This window comes from Diadema setosum, chromosome 5, assembly GCF_964275005.1.
Source record: "Diadema setosum chromosome 5, eeDiaSeto1, whole genome shotgun sequence".
In the NCBI taxonomy this organism is placed as follows: Eukaryota; Metazoa; Echinodermata; class Echinoidea; order Diadematoida; family Diadematidae; genus Diadema; species Diadema setosum.
The window spans coordinates 18,651,384-18,668,117 of record NC_092689.1 but is presented as its reverse complement, the minus strand read 5'-3'; positions in this window follow the sequence as shown (position 1 = coordinate 18,668,117).

Sequence of the window (16,734 nt, the reverse complement as noted above, 5' to 3'; positions counted from 1 at the left end):
ATGACTTTAAGGGGAAAACAGAACAGTAATTAAAATATGACATACGCAGACTGATGAGAAGGTGATCTCAACGCCATACGACCCTTCTGTTGTGTTGTGAATAGATATTTACCAATCTTGTTTCTAAGAAATAAATTAAATAAGGAAGAAATTGTACCCTGTGCTTTAAATTTGTCCTACACTTGCAATGATTAAGCAATGGTTTGTAGCGGAGTAGGCCTATATTATGATAGTTTCGAAGTTATTGACAATACAAGCCATCTATAGCCTAGCTTTATTCGTACATACTAGTGTGACCCACATCGCCGATTCTGAATTAGTCCCCCACCCCTGGCATTCGTCCCAGCTTTAAATGTCCGCCTGTTCCCCGTTTATCCTTTTAACACAATCACGTATTTAGATACATTGTACGAGAATGATCGTACCATGATATAGCCTTACTCCGCATAATTGGTTAAGAAACCACGCCTCTCCTCGTATTTTATTTACTTTTTTTCCAACAACGAATACGGCAGCTGTAGAATGAACCATGGAGCTACCAGCTCCGTGAAAGAACCATACAAATAGAATTACATACAAAAAGCAAACGAACAACGCAAAAGGGTTTTCCCCGTTTATTCCCGGGTAATAGCTGTAGTCTTTCCTAACGCAGACCCTCAACGATACAAAACATAGGAACCCGGCTCATGGGTGTATGAGTTCAAAAGTCGTGACATATCTTTCCAGTCTTTTTATCTCTTGTTATACATGTCAAATGGCACATACATTTCAATACCGCGCTATATGATGGCCTTTACGCAAAGAAGATGCCTGGTTGATAGTTCTCTTCCATAATCCACGTAACTTGAGGTTTGAGACTATCAAACACACAAACTTTGATTTCGCGGAAACGTGGGAATTTCATCAGAGAAATAAGCCGGGGCCTCTGTAGTCTCTAAGACACGTAAACCCGAGTAAGTTACTTTCATGATTTCAGATTATACAAAAAGTGGATAATTGGTAATATATATATATCTGTATTTGACAAGGAGATGAAGTCCTTTACACTCTCAGTTAAGTTCTGATTTCACCACTATAGTTTTAATCACTCTCAGTCTCACGAAGAAAAATGAATGAGAGATATGGATGGAGAAATATCAGCAAGAAAAATATGATTGAAACTAGCAGATGAACAGATGATTTCTCGAGTAAATCTTACAATCCAAAATGCTAGGGAGAATATGAAGTAACAATGGCAGAGAGCAGAGATTTGTTTCTTGAGACTTTGATGTTTTGTTTGTTTTTGATGTGTTCGAGATGAGATTGGGGTTTTGGCGCGAGTTCACAACCCGGGTTTTCCCACTTGGGAAACTTTGACCCTTGGCACAGCATCGAGCGGGTATTCGCGGCTCGGCCTTTTTTTTGCGTTGTATTTCATCATATTTCTGTGTCGATGAAGCGAGCAAGGTAAAACGAAGAACAAAACGTATGGTGAGTCCGTGACTGCGTGATACATTTTGGTGCTGAACGGCACGGGTACAAAGATTATCTCGGCCCTCGCTTCTTCGAGTCGTATGAGTCACAAGTGTGGAAGGAAAGTTGCTGAGATGTTACTGAAGCACATGGGTGTTACGAAGGTGGGACTGCGAAAGCTCTGATGAGACAGCATTGACCTCGCCATTGTTGAAAATTAAAGGTCAGTGTCTTACTATACACACACATTCGGTATCGTCTTGCTCGGACATGTAGGTTATGGTAATCTTTTTCAGCGAGAAACTAGCCGAATATTAGAGATGTGGAGAGTGAATTTTCTATCTGAGTGTCAAGTGGTTAATGCAGTGTGCGCTGAGAAAGGTGTGTGCAACAAGGAGGAAATACGCGAGCAAAATTCAGAACAATGACAGTGTTATAGACTATTTCTACAAGTGAGCATGGGAATCAAGGGTTTTAATTTCACTAGGATACGAGAAACTATCTAGGAGCCTATATGATTTCAAGCACTGATGTTTTCAAATGAGACGATTAATTTTTATTGCACTTGTCGTAAGAAATGTTTTTTAAGTAATGAAACCACAATATCAGTTTAAGTTGTGATGAACATCGATGTTAGAATAAGTTGTGGATCAAATCAAACCTGTTCTCTTTCCCATCCCAACAGACTACCTACACCCCCCCCCCCTCCATTTTTTATTGCAAGCCCAACAATACTCTCTTTAGCATGTCTGAATACGACTAAATTGTTTAAGCTGGCAACGTGATTATAGCAGACAGGTGACTACTTATAATCCAACTGCGAAAAGTCATCTTTGAAGGCAGTGGTATGAGGTGCTCGTTCTTTGATCCCCGCAGACATGGTAGACTATATAGGTCTTACTATCCCTTATCTCTGTATCTTGAGGGAGGGCTTTGGAAAACTACCACTGTTTATTGTGAAATGACAGGTAAAGACGTTAGAGATAAAGATGTTAGAGGTACAACTGTCATACTTAATGTCAGGGGTGAAAAAAAGTCATGAGAAATTAAAACTGATATTACAGAGGGGGAAAAAAAAACATGTCGCGCAAATCATCATCCGCTCTATAGCTGCTCTCAAGCACGTTACTCTATTAACTGTTGTTATCCATCCCTGAGCATTTAGTAAATCATCACATGTTTATTTCTGACGTATTTATTCTACATTTTGACCTCCGGCGTTTTCGCGCAACAGCCAATATTTTTACACTTTTACATCTGACATTCTTTCACCGAGCCCGTGAAAATATTTCCATATTTTAGTGATGAGTAGGCCTATAATATGACAACAAAGATTGTGGAGTGACCGTATCGCTGCGGTAATTTTATAGATTTAATCGCATTTCGGAAATAACGGAAGACATTACAATGAACATGAGTTTATGATAATCCCTTACCCACTCCGCCCTTTCCCTTATTCCTCATAACAAATTTTAGGAAGATTTGTAATGCATTCCTCAACATTAACATTTTTTTTTAATTCTTGAGCGATACTTTCACGCTCCGGCGCAGAGAGTCGTAAATCGAAACTGTAAAGATCTATCGACCTGACTGAGCGCGGGTTGAGACGTAAGACTAAACAGGGAGGTGAGACAACCTCCCTGGACTAAACTAATGCGCCGCGTCTGGCATCATATAAACACCAGTTTGTCAAATTCAAATGCATACACTGCAAAGTCACTTCGTATTCAAATTTGATTAAGATTCAAGAATAAAAGTAAAAGAAGAAAGGCAACTAAACTTTGATTCCGATCGAAATCAAAAGGGAATCTACGCCAATCATGATCATTTCCTGGATGCAGCTTGAGGAAAATCAGAGAATCTGATGAAAATTTGTGAATTTTCAAAGTTCTGGTGCCGCCATCGCAGGATAAGAGACCTAAAAGAACACAACACACTTCATTTTTGTAACGTTATGAAAGTCCACTTGCCTTGCATCTTTCGGAAGGTAGGGGAATAATATTGCCTTTTATACATGTCATTGAAAAGTCCAGGGTATGTGGTTTACTTTTCTCCTCGGTCAAAATTGTGTGGAATTCTCTTAATAGTTTTTGTTTTTGTTTTAATACTGTTCCACCATTACTACTGTGACAACAAAGATTTTACAGCCTTCTTTCCCAGCAATGCATGGGGGTACGTGGATTTAATAAGAACTTTGGAAATTCATGGCTTTTGGAGGGATTAAGCTACTTTTCTCGAATTTCACTAACGTGTCCTTCTATACTATATTCTACATTCACAGAATTCGCACATGCGTTTGAGGTAAATGTAAATAAGAAGATATTGGAATTTCAAATATTCTCACGTTGACAACACAAAATGAAGAAGAACACCATCACAAATGCAAATCATAATCATTACAAGTCTGGAATAATTTTGTGAGAGAAACACTCTATAAAAATCCGAGTCAGAACTGACCAGGAACGGAGGTCCGTTGGGGTCACACACCGTTCCGGATCAAAAATAACTTGGAATTTGGTCAAGAAGACCCCGAATGAAGGGGTAACCCTGACCCAATTCATGACTCTGAATGGGTCATATCTGACCCTATTCCTTGTCATTTCTGACCCGGAACGGTGTGTGACCCCAACGGACCCAGTTCCGGGTCAGTTCTGACCCGGATGTTTTAAGAATGAACATAATCAACTCTTCCCTATCTTGTTAAACACACTAAGGCCTATACACATGTACACACGAAATTTGCGCATTTACTGCAAAGTGTGTATAGGCATCGGTATTCTCCATTCAATTTCAAAGGTATTCAGTTTTCTGCATTGAACATTATTACGAACGAAATACAGTCATTTTTTTCAACAATAAGACTCACAATCTGTGTATTCAAATATAACTAAAATTTACGTGTACAATATAGAATGATAACAAAATGAGAAGATGTGATTGATGATTTATAGCTACCCGGGATTAAGGAACAAGCAGTGATCTGACTGAAATATGGTAGCGTTTACAGTATGTCAAAAAAAAAAAAAATACAACGGGACCCTCCGCAACAATAACTTAAAAAATAGTGAATCAATCCAAATACAATTTCAGGGTATGAAACTAAACTTAACTATCATTGGAGAGTTTTCATTTTGCTCTGTGTGATGGTGGACTGAATTTAAAATGTTTAAAAATGGCGTTAACCCGTTTTGCCTATCAACACTTGAAGTGTTGATAGGCCCCTCCCCCTTTATTGGAAGTGAGAGATGTTTTATGATTTTATAGGTCCATTATCGAAATTTAAATGAGGTTCTGTAGATACTCCAAGTTTATTTTTATTCTGATGGATGGGACGAACGAGAGAACACCTCATTTTTTTTTTATTGAATATTGAAAAAGAAAAGTTATAGAATATCACCTGTGTTGTCATACAGGCACAACTGCAAATACACATTTAGATGAGGTGTGATGTCTGAAATAAGATGATGTCTAAATTAAGATTTAGATGATTATGATGTCTAAATTTAGATGATGTGTGAAGAGTAAGCTGTCGTCTCTTCAAGCTATTGCTCATTCATCGACAGCCTTCTGCATTCTAATCTCACAATACAGTATGTCCCCCCCCCAAAAAAAAAAAAATACAATCGCAGAAAACCCCATTCAGTTTGATTAAGTGATCACAGACAAATTAATGTGGATCGTTGTGAAGCATGTCATGGGTATGTTTCTTCCAAGTTTAGCACTCGTATGCTCTTGGAAGTGCATTTTAATGTGTGAACACAATGGACAGAACTTGGAGCGAAGGGATTCCTGACATGTTCTACAAAGATCTTTATTTCTCTTTGACAACTGAAGCAAATAGGATGGGGTTTACTGTAAGATGGGGGGGGGGGGAACAAGTTCTAGTTTCATACCCTGAAATTGTATTTGGATTGATTCATTATTCTTTAAGTTATTGTTGCGTAGGGTCCCATTGTATGTTGTTTGTTTGTGTGTTTGTTTGTTTTATTTGTTTGTTTGGTGTGGGTTTTTTTTTTTGGACATACGGTAAATGCTACCATATTTCAGTCAGATCACTGCTTGTTCCTTAATCCCGGGTAGCTATAAATCATCAATCATATCTTCTCATTTTGTTATCATTCTATTGTACACGTAAATGTTAGTTATATTTGAATACACAGATTGTGAGTCTTATTGTGTAAAAAATGACTGTATTTCGTCCGTAATAATGTTCAATGCAGAAAACTGAATAACTTTGAAATTGAATGGAGAATACCGATGCCTATACACACTTTGCAGTACTATATGCGCAAATTTCGTGTGTACATGTGTATAGGCCTTTGTGTGTTTAACAAGATAGAGAAGAGTTGATTATGTTCACTCATAAAACATCCTGCAAAGTGTGTATAGGCATCGGTATTCTCCATTCAATTTCAAAGTTATTTTTTTCTGCATTGAAGACTATTACGAACGAAATACAGTCATTTTTTAACAATAAGACTCACAATCTGTGTATTCAAATATAACTAAAATTTACGTGTACAATAGAATGATAACAAAATGAGAAGATGTGATTGATGATTTATAGCTACCCGGGATTAAGGAACAAGCAGTGATCTGACTGAAATATGCTAGCATTTACCGTATATCCAAAAAAAAAAAAAAAAATACAACGGGACCCTTCGTAACAATAACTTAAAAAATAGTGAATCAATCCAAATACAATTTCAGGGTATGAAACTTATAGAACTTGTTTCCCCCCCCCCCCATCTTACAGAAAACCCCATCCTATTTGCTTCAGTGGTCAAAGAGAAGTGAAGAACATGTCAGGAATCCCTTCGCTCCAAGTTCTGTCCATTGTGTTCACACATGAATATGCACTTCCAAGAGCATACGAGTGCTAAACTTGAAAGAAACATACCCATGACATGCTTCACAATGATCCACATTTGTCTGTGATCACTTAATCAAACTGAATGGGGTTTTCTGCGATTGCTTTTTTTTTTTTTGGGGGGGGGCATACTGTATTGTGAAATTGGAATGCAGAAGGCTGTCGATGAATGAGCAATAACTTGAAGAGACGACAGCTTATCTACTCTTCACACATCATCTAAATTTAGACATCATAATCATCTAAATCTTAATTTAGACATCATCTTATTTCAGACATCATACCTCATCTAAATGTGTATTTGCAGTTGTGCCTGTATGACAACACAGGTGATATTCTATAACTTTTTTTTTTTATATTCAATAAAAAAAATGAGGTGTTCTCTCGTTCTTTGATTTCGCTCCATCCATCAGAATCAAAATAAACTTGGAGTATCTACAGAGCCTCATTTAAATTCGATAATGGACCTATAAAATCATAAAACATCTCTCACTTCCAATACAGGGGGAAGGGCCTACTTCAAGTGCTGATATAGGCAAAACGGGTTAACGCCATTTTTAAACATTTTAAGTTAAGTCCACCATCACACAGAGCAAAATGAAAACTCTCCAATGATATCTCACTTGTTGCATAACTAGAAATGTTCTTGAAGTTATGATTAAAAATATTCAAAACTTTCTCGTCATTTCCTTCGTTTTTAAGCAGTTGAATCGAGACGTTTTGCAATGAAACACTTCACTTACACCCGTATGATGTAGCTTTAAAGGATAGATCGTGGGGTCATTATACATTCCATCTTTACCTGAAGGGAGGCAGAGGCTCTGATCTTCATCTGTTACAAAGGCGAGTAGAAGACACCTTGTAGACTTTTTCATTCTAGTTCTTCACAATTTTAACATTTTACGCATAATATTTTTCTGCCAAATGGTATCTTCATATGAAATTTAGTTGAAACTGAAAATAGAAAATATGCGCAAGACTGAAGCGACCGGCTCCTTCAGAACATAATGCCTTTACCAAAAGAAAGAACCCGAGTTTCATCAATCTCATCGTTTTTCAGATTGAAAGAATGACGTGTTAACTCAGTCATCAGTCGTCAGATAAGATGGATGAAATGTACGATATTTTAATCCTCTGTTTTCACACTCATTGGATCCGAAAGATGGAGACCTGAGCTATCACCAGTCACATTAGGCTCAATGTTCTGACCTATTAGTGAAATGTTACACAATGATCATTAATATTTTTTCCAGCAACATTGTACATAATGTTTGACATAATGTGAGAGCCGGACGCCTTTGAATGTTCTACAGATAAATGGAGCTATATAAATGCTGTTCATCGTCGTCGTCATCATCATCATCATCATCATCATTGGTGATAATAAACAGCAACATCAACAGTTGCTCTATAGTCTATGATATTTGTTGATATCCCTCTGCATATAAGGGGCCAAAATCACCCTGGCAGTGCCAGATGATTGTGCTCTCATTTCAAAAAGTATTAGAAGGATGGGGATTCCAAGTGAAATTGAGGAGAAGTCGCATTTTTCCTTAAAGACACATCTTTTGATCTATTAGCATTGATACATTCAGAATCCAAGTATTTTTTTTTTAACCAAAGTACATATTCGGATCTATAGAATTATGTTCTGACTCTATCCTTGGCAGATTCACCACTCATGCACGATAGCATCTGTTTATCTACCACCACTGACCATAGTCACTTATGCTATCCTATCACATGCACATCTGTAGGAAACAAAAGGGGAAAACTTATTGTCTTAAGAATTACGTGGAATTCCCCACTCTGGCAGTCTTTTATGACAGCAGAATATTGGCACGTCTCCTCACTGTATCGATACTGGAAACTTAAAGGGAAACACCGCTCCATGCTTTTTGACGACTTGAATAAAAAAAAAAAGAGTGAAGGTAAATAAACAGACCCAGTGCAAGTATCAGTAGAAGTGAATTACCTCCCACCCAGAATGCTGAAAGTTAGGTAATCTCAGAGAAGATGTGTTATTATTATTATCATTATTATTATTATTATTATTATTATTATTATTATTATTATTATTATTATTATTATTATTATCATCATCATTATCATCATCATTGTCATTAATATTATTATCATTATCATTACCATCATGATCATTTCAGTGCCTGTGTGATAAAAGTAGCGATAATAGCGACCTCACGCGTTTATGCAAATGGATGAGGTGATATTATCATCGTCTCATAATTTTCATGCTTTATTATTAAACAAAACAAAATGTAATGGGTTTTCCTCATTTCAGACATATAGCTGATTGACATCATCAGCACATCTCATTTGTGAAGTACAAATTTCGGTGAAAACGTGTGATTTCTTTGCATTAGTTGACTAGGTTTTTTTTTTCTTCTTTTTCTTCTTCTTCTCTTTCGTATCTTAATGAAACCTTGACTCTTACTCCATTGGGTTTCACTTTAATCAAGCACGAGCTCAGTGCTATATTTCAAGCTATTAACATCAAGGCTTGTCGACTGAGGATGTTGATGCTCTGAGAGTGCACCAAACACCGTAGAATACTTATTCTGAAACCAGCACCTCTTGTTTGAGAAAAACACTGTGCGCTCGAGAAATCGAAACCGTAATCAGGGAGAATACCTAAAACCTTTCCATGATCTTAAAGACAAAACAACCGCATGCTCAAGTTAAGTTTAGTGAAGAGAATGAAAAATAACGAGAAATCATAATATCGAACTCACGAAAGAAAGAAAGAATCGCATTAGACAGCACGTTTACATATAGAATGTGTAAAAGAATTGAGGAAACGCATCGAAGTATTTTTATACTATGACTGGTAAATTCCGTCTTCCTAGTTATCACTCTGATCTGTGGTAAACTGAGATTTAAAGTGATAATCTGCGTTCCGTGTCAAGTTATTAATTTTAAAACACTGACATAGTAAAACAAAACAACAAGATTTGCAGAAGTTTCGCTCAATAGGACATCGGCAAGGCATGGAAGCCTGTCGTTTCACATCATTGTTTTTGTGAAACAATAATACCAGTATTGTGCAACTTAGTGAGGGCGGTGCTTCTTTCACCAATTAATGCTCCCACCGATTCGTTCATAAGCTTTTAGAGCATTTTTTTTTTAATTATGATGATGATATGACAACTATCTGCCTCTCCCCTAAAGAATCATCATTCCTTTATTAAAGTAATCACAACTCCATAATTACTGATGATGATTATTTCATGAGAAGGACATGATCTAATCTGTCGCATATATCTTTACTTCAGTAAATGACGTGCCAGGTATGTGAAAGACGTGATAGGCAATGAAAATCAACATTACTTCATCGACCATAAGCTAATTTGCATAATTAAAGGCATGAAACCAATATTATTTAAAATACTCTATACTATATAGCAATATTACGTTATAAGAATTTAATAAAAATACGCAAGTGCTGCATTGAAGCAACTTTCTTTCATCCTATTCTAATGAAAGTTCTAAATCCCTGTTTTCTTGTATTTTATTCAACGAAGGTACATTTAATACGGAGTGAATCAACTTTAACCATCTATTGTGTAACCCCGTTATAGGTAATAACTGGAGTGACGGAATTTACCCATCCTGCTACGTACATCGACCATTTTCATCACCTTGATAATTCATCGTGCACATTCTCTCTCCTTCCTCTCTCTCTCTCTCTCTCTGCGCATGCGTGTGTGTTTGCCTGCGTGCCTGTATGTGTGTGTGTGTAAGAGTTCTGTGATGTGTGTGTGTGTGTTTGTGTGTGCAGGTGTGTGTGTGTGTGTGTTTGTGTGTGTAGGTGTGTGTGTGTGTGTGTGTATTATGCTTGCGCTTACCAACCAGGATGTCGCGAAATGAAAATCAAAGTTCAGACTGAATCACAATGTAGCAGTCGAGCTAAATGATTTTCACATACTTCAAAGTGTCCAAATGGCTTCTTATTCCAATACGTGTGTCTCCTGAATTTCAAGACTTATCGATTGATTTAATTATTCAAATTTTGCAATCGTTACATGCTAAATGAGAGTAGAGGAAAGCATGAGTGAACCTTTTGAATAGTCCTGAGTTTCCAAACAGGAAGTCCTGAATTGAAATATAGATCCTGCCCTGTGCTTACATCCTTGGAAAAATGTGTTTTAACAATGATGTATACCTCTCCAGCCAAAACAGCGTATAAAATGGCTGCCTGGCAAAGTAATTATGATACCAGGGCCCTTGATGGAGGACCAATGTTCCAATGTTCAAACTATAGAGGCTACCCTACGAGAATTAGTTGTAAAAGGAGCATGGAAGTGATGAAATACTGTTTGAGTGTATAGGAAATAATCAAATGTGATATGAAGTGGATGCTCATCGTTTCTCCAAGTCTCTTAGACACGAGTGTTCAAGTAGCTGGGTAATTCATATTCTACACACTAAATTCAAAAATATATCATCGTTGCTGATTTTTTTTTTTTACGTGTTAATTCATTGTCATATATATATATATATATATATATATATATATCTTGCCTAGCTAGTGCTACGCCATCTTTTCTCGAGACGAATGGATGCCAACCACATATATATATATATATATATATATATATATATATATATATATATATATATATATATATTCTTGATTCTTGATCTTATTGTCAGTCTATTAAGTCACATAACTCTTCCTTGTTGATTAACTCTTTATGTGCCATGGTGGAAACCCCCTGTGTGCCACGTTATTCCGAGACACGAAGGTAGTCATGCTTTGAGAAAGAATTCTGTTTTTCTAATTTGTATAACCTCTACAAATTTCTGTTAGGATGGGCATAATAGTAGGCAAAGTTAAGGAGGAATGTCAAACTTTGTTTCGATATGAATTGTTTGACGAATCTATTTTGAATTTCTCTTTCGAATGACCAGTTGCTACATTACTGTAAAGGCATGACTTCTGCACATAAAACCGTGACAGAAACTTAGAATGTACGAGCAAATCTAGTTGGGAACACCGCTTGATAGTCAATCACTACACAGAATGCAAGCCGTGTATGAGAGAAACAAAAGCACGAAAAACGCTTTCATTGTGCCGCGGGATTAGCAGTGATTAGGGATTTATCGATCGGTTTTGGCGGCTTTGTTTGTTGAGTAGAATATGCGAAGTTGGCACGCCGTCGACTGAGCCGGACGTGCGAACGTGGCACATAAAGAGTTAAACAAATGCAAGTTTCGGAATGAAGGCGAGCACTTCGTTCTGCTCACTACAGGGCGCTCATTGTGGACACAGTCAAAATCATTAAAACCACGAGGTATAATGCTACAGAATTAGAAAAATCACACCTCATAATTTCTATCCCGGCTTCTATACGCTATGATACCCAAAATAGTTCGAACACTCACAGATGTTGGTTTCTCATAAAAAGCTAATTTCAGTTTGACTATTTCTTCTCCACCATTCTTTATCATGTTTTTATATCACTTTCCAGACTTCACTTTCGGACGAATGCGCAAAGGGAGAAGAGAGTTTGATACACGTTATCCCCACGTTGGAAATAAGAATGAAATGGTGCTGAGAAGGAAATCATAACTTTGTGCAGCTCATATTTGACGGTTATTGTGTCACAGGTTGGTCAAGACAAATATCTGTTATCAAACGAGCCAAGGGATCATGTAAATGGTATCATTACTTTCAAGGTCTGTTTACTGTTTGTAAACGTACGAAATTATACAGAGTATCAAGTTCTCAATTACTTTCTTTTTTCTTGCCGAATATATCGAATAGTGAAAGGAAATACCGACTGCTCTCTTTGTCACTCAATTTATCCGGATGTTTTCTACGTGACTCTGATGGATATCCGGGTATGATAGTACACATTCATGCTGCATTAAAGTCTCAAGGACACAGAACAATGATTTCCACTTCAAAACTGAGACGTATACGAGAAGAATTGTTTACAAAAACACTCGAACGTATGAGAAGAAATGCATCTTTACTTTGCTTTTCCGGTTTAGATCGTGGATGTATGCATAATGTAATTATGCATCTAATATTTTCTTAAACCAGTGGGGTCTTGAACATTGCATTAAAATAGTATTAAAGCACTTCTGGAATAAGGACTATTTTTACGCCCGTTGTCAAGAGAAACTTAATCATTTATCCTATTGCTTGTGGGTGATGATAATGGTGACACGACATTTACTCCCGCGACAATTGCTCCGGTCTTATTTCCTCCAAGGACTTAGGGTTAGGGTTGTGAGAGGGTTTTAGGTTTAGCTTGATGTGAGCTAGGATTAGGATTAGGGTTACGGGTTATATTTGAAGGTAGGTTTATGTTCGGCTGAGTGTGCAGATATTTCATGGGAGCAAGTATTGTAGCAGGAGCAAATGTCATGGAACCGATGATATTAAAGTGAATTTTACATTCGATAATGACCATAACATAATACATTCACATCTATTACTGATCGCGCCTTTCATTATGATTGTAAACTTTTTCCTCCTTTGTACTTGTTGTGTTTCTAGAACTTGACGAATTCAAGGCTACAATGAGAGGCAAATCAGTCGTGTGGGATCACTTTAATTGTGATGAGGATGAAGGTCACGTCTCATCACCAATTGGCGGGAAAACGCGGCCGGCGGCATACTGCAGCTACTGCAACCTCAAGTACTCCTTCCCGAACGCAACCAAGATGATGCGCCACCTGCTCAAGTGTTCGCTCTGTCCAAACGACACGAAACGCGAGCTCGAACGGAGCGGATTTGGCGAGTTCCGGCCAGATCACCACGTAGGAGCAACGAACGGTTGTCACGAGGACGAGGACGCTTCGTCGTCCGCGGGACGACCGATGATGTCGTCGCGAATGAACCAAGGGACCGACAGTCCTAAGCCAGGAACACTCGCCCTATCTCTTCCTCAGGCCGGCACGTCGTCAGGACTAGGTTCGTGTCAGCGGAAAGAGCAGCACGACGTACGATCAGGCGGCGCCAACAGAGATCCCTGCTGTCCGGAAGCCCAGCAACTGCATGCCGTGACGAACAGAGTTTTGGCGTGTGCGCTTTTCCGAACTGACGTGCCGCTCAGCATCATAGAGGACACCCACTGGTTGCAGTTTTTCCATGACCTCAATCCGTCTTACTCTCCCCCGCCGATGGAAACTGTCATTGGGTCATTACTGGAGGTCGAGTTCATGGCAACATTGAAAAATGTGTATTCACAGATAATCAAAACAAAATTTGCAGCCGTTTTAGTATACGGACGACAAGCTTCGAATATAGACCTAGGAGCGCCTGAGCACGAGGAGAACATTGTCCTCACGACCCCTACCCCAATGCTCATGGGTTGCATTGACGTTGGGAAACGACAAACCCCGCAGGACATCGCTGACTCTATCTCGACAGTCATTACCAAGGTGGAGCCTGCTCGCATTGCTATTGTAGTAACAAATTTCAGCGAGAATGTCCGTGCCTCATGGCCAATACTCTCAGAACGCTACCCATTTACCACTGTTGCGGGAGATCCTGTCCAGGGCCTGCTTCTTCTTTGGAGGCACATTCTTCGACAGGACACCATTGTATCAATGGTCAAACGTGCTCAACATATGCGCAAGTGTATGAATCTCTTGACTGAAGATGAACAACGCTTTGACGAAATCGATGACATATTAGGCTGCAATAGTGCAAAACGAAGTCTTGGAGTCAATGACTTAATGCAGAGTCTAGAAGCACTGATGGCTTGCAAAGAAAAGCTTCAGGAGAGTGTAGCCGCTGGATCAGACCTCGCCTCGGCTGAAGTAAAGGTAACTATCCATGACGAGATGTTTTGGAACACGCTGTCACAAACTCTGACAAGTTGGCGCACAATTCAGATCTCGAAGTCAAACCTTGAACAAGAAGAAGTGAGACTTTCGGACGTGGTCATAGAAATGGCTAACATCGAACAACTCATTAAACAATCGCTGAATACGTCCACATTTCCTGTAAAGGAGACCGACGCCATTGCGAAGTTCTTTGATGATGTCAAGTCGGCCTGCTGCAAACCAATCCACCACGCTGCCTGCCTTCTCGACCCTCGCTACTGCGGCGGCTGCCTCCCGGAGGACGCCACCAACGATGCTATCCAGTACATCGTAGAATGGGCGAAGATATCCGGTCTCGAAGTTGGGCGCGTGCTCGCTAATCTCGCCGAATACCGAGCCAAGGACGGACGTCTGTGGTCGAAGAAGTACCTTTGGGAAGCGGCGTCGCACGTTGCCCCAGCGACGTGGTGGAAAGGCATCTGTGACACCCAGCCACTGTCTCCAGTGGCCATGTGTCTCCTTGGCCTTTGCATCAAATCAGACATGTCATCCCTGGAGCCATGCGACCAAGGTGAAACCGTAGACCGTGACAAAGCTCAGAAGATTCTGTTCATTAAAGCTAACTCCGATCTTAACTCTCAGCCAAGTGATCATACAGAGGAACCCACCGCTTCTCCAGGTCACTAATCCAGCATGTAGTTTTTACCTGTATAATGTATCACAAACAAATAACGAAGAATAACTGAATGTGAAATCTACTCCGCGTTCATATCATATACAACTTACATCAAAGTAAAGCTTTAGTTACTTTGAAAAAGCAATAATCTTCGTTTTGTTTTGTTTTTAAAGGTAAAACTGCACACGGTTTCTTGCAAATTGGTTTCAGTCATAGTCGCATGATTGTGCGAATTAGACAAGTTATGATGATCCCCGTCCGTTTGCAGGCAGGATCTTCACCAAACTCGTCTATTTTGACATGGGATTTAAAAAGCTGTTGTCCTCAACATCGCATTATTTTAAACTGTTAAAGATGTAACGATTCAGCAATGTTGACTTCGTGCATGGCGTAGCGTGGAAAACGCTTTCGTTTGCCGAGTTATTGACAGAAATAATGATGTGACCTTCTGCACTTACAAACTAATGAAACTGCGTGAGACGATAGCATTTCATTGTCTTGTCTAACTGGCAAAAGTCATTCTGACAAATTTTGTTGTTTCGCGAATACATGGTTACCTGATAAAAGCTCAAATGCCATATTAGTCTCTAATTTCATGCATTTTGTGGGAAAACCCATGCAGTTCAAATCTAAATGTCCCTTTTGGGGTTGGGGGGGGGGGAGGGAGGGGGCTATGGATTTTTCTTGTTTAAACATCTTCCTTATTGATAAAAGTCATTCTGACCTATAGATCATTGTTTCGCGAACACATGGTCCTGCAATTGATGATAAACGGTCAAATTCCATAATTCTTTTATTTTGTGAAAGAATCCAGTTTACCTTTTATTGTACTTTTTTTTTTAATCATATACGCGGCGTATCAAACTCAACTTGAGTGAGGGGCGCAGTTCTTGTTTGTTTTGTTTTATTTTGTTTTCTTTTTCTGGCAGCCCAAATGCTCGATCAATGCTTGCTCGATGTCAGAGAATCATTTGTACGTTTATCAATACGATAATAAGGCAATAGCATGCATTTTTTTTTATATTCTCTAGAGTAATATAAACGAACTTGAACTTTGACATTATATCACGAGTGTATGGGAACCCTTCTGAGTGCTCTGTATTGTAAGGATTTTTGAACTACTATGTTTCTTCATGAAATTTCGAGGTCATCATCTATGGTATGAAGCCGAGCTTAATGAAATCCTCCTGTCAAAAGGTTTCCCGGACATTTGTTTTGTTTTTTGGGTTTTTTTGTGTTTTTTTTTTTGTTTTTTTGTTTTTTTGAGGGGGTATTTTTTTTGATACAGTTTTATTAAGAGTTGCGACAAGTATTTGGGGAAAAAGCAACACTAATGAACTACACTGCAAAAAGTCCGGTGTTAAATACGAAACACCGGGCTGGTGTTAAATTTCTGGTGCTCATTATGGTGTTAGATTAATACCTCCGGGTGTCATTTCAAAATATAAAATTGTTTTTTAATAGTTTCTTAGTTACTGCTCTTCTTGTTGATTTTTAGCTTCAACAAGACGATTAAGAGTTGTCCGATAAAGTACTTGATTTTTTTGGGGGAAAAGGGGGGTGAACACATTTACACCATAGTAACACCAGTTGGTGCGGTCTCCTATTGAAGCTGGACGGGTGTTATACCATTGACATTAACACCAGAAATATCAAATCAACACCATGCGGTGTCATTGTTGAATAAACACCAGCGCAGTGTCAAAAATATCTCCAGATACAGTGTCAAATTAACACCACGAAGTGCCTTGTGAACACTTTTCAACACCATCACAACATACACCTGTGGGTGTGGTCCTCTATTGACATTGAGCGGTGTTAGATTTAACACCCATGGTGTTAAATCTAACACCGATGTTTTTGCAGAGTATGATCTGATGATGGGGAATGGTGGTGTGAATTGGTGAAAAAGCACGAGAGACAAACATTGCAG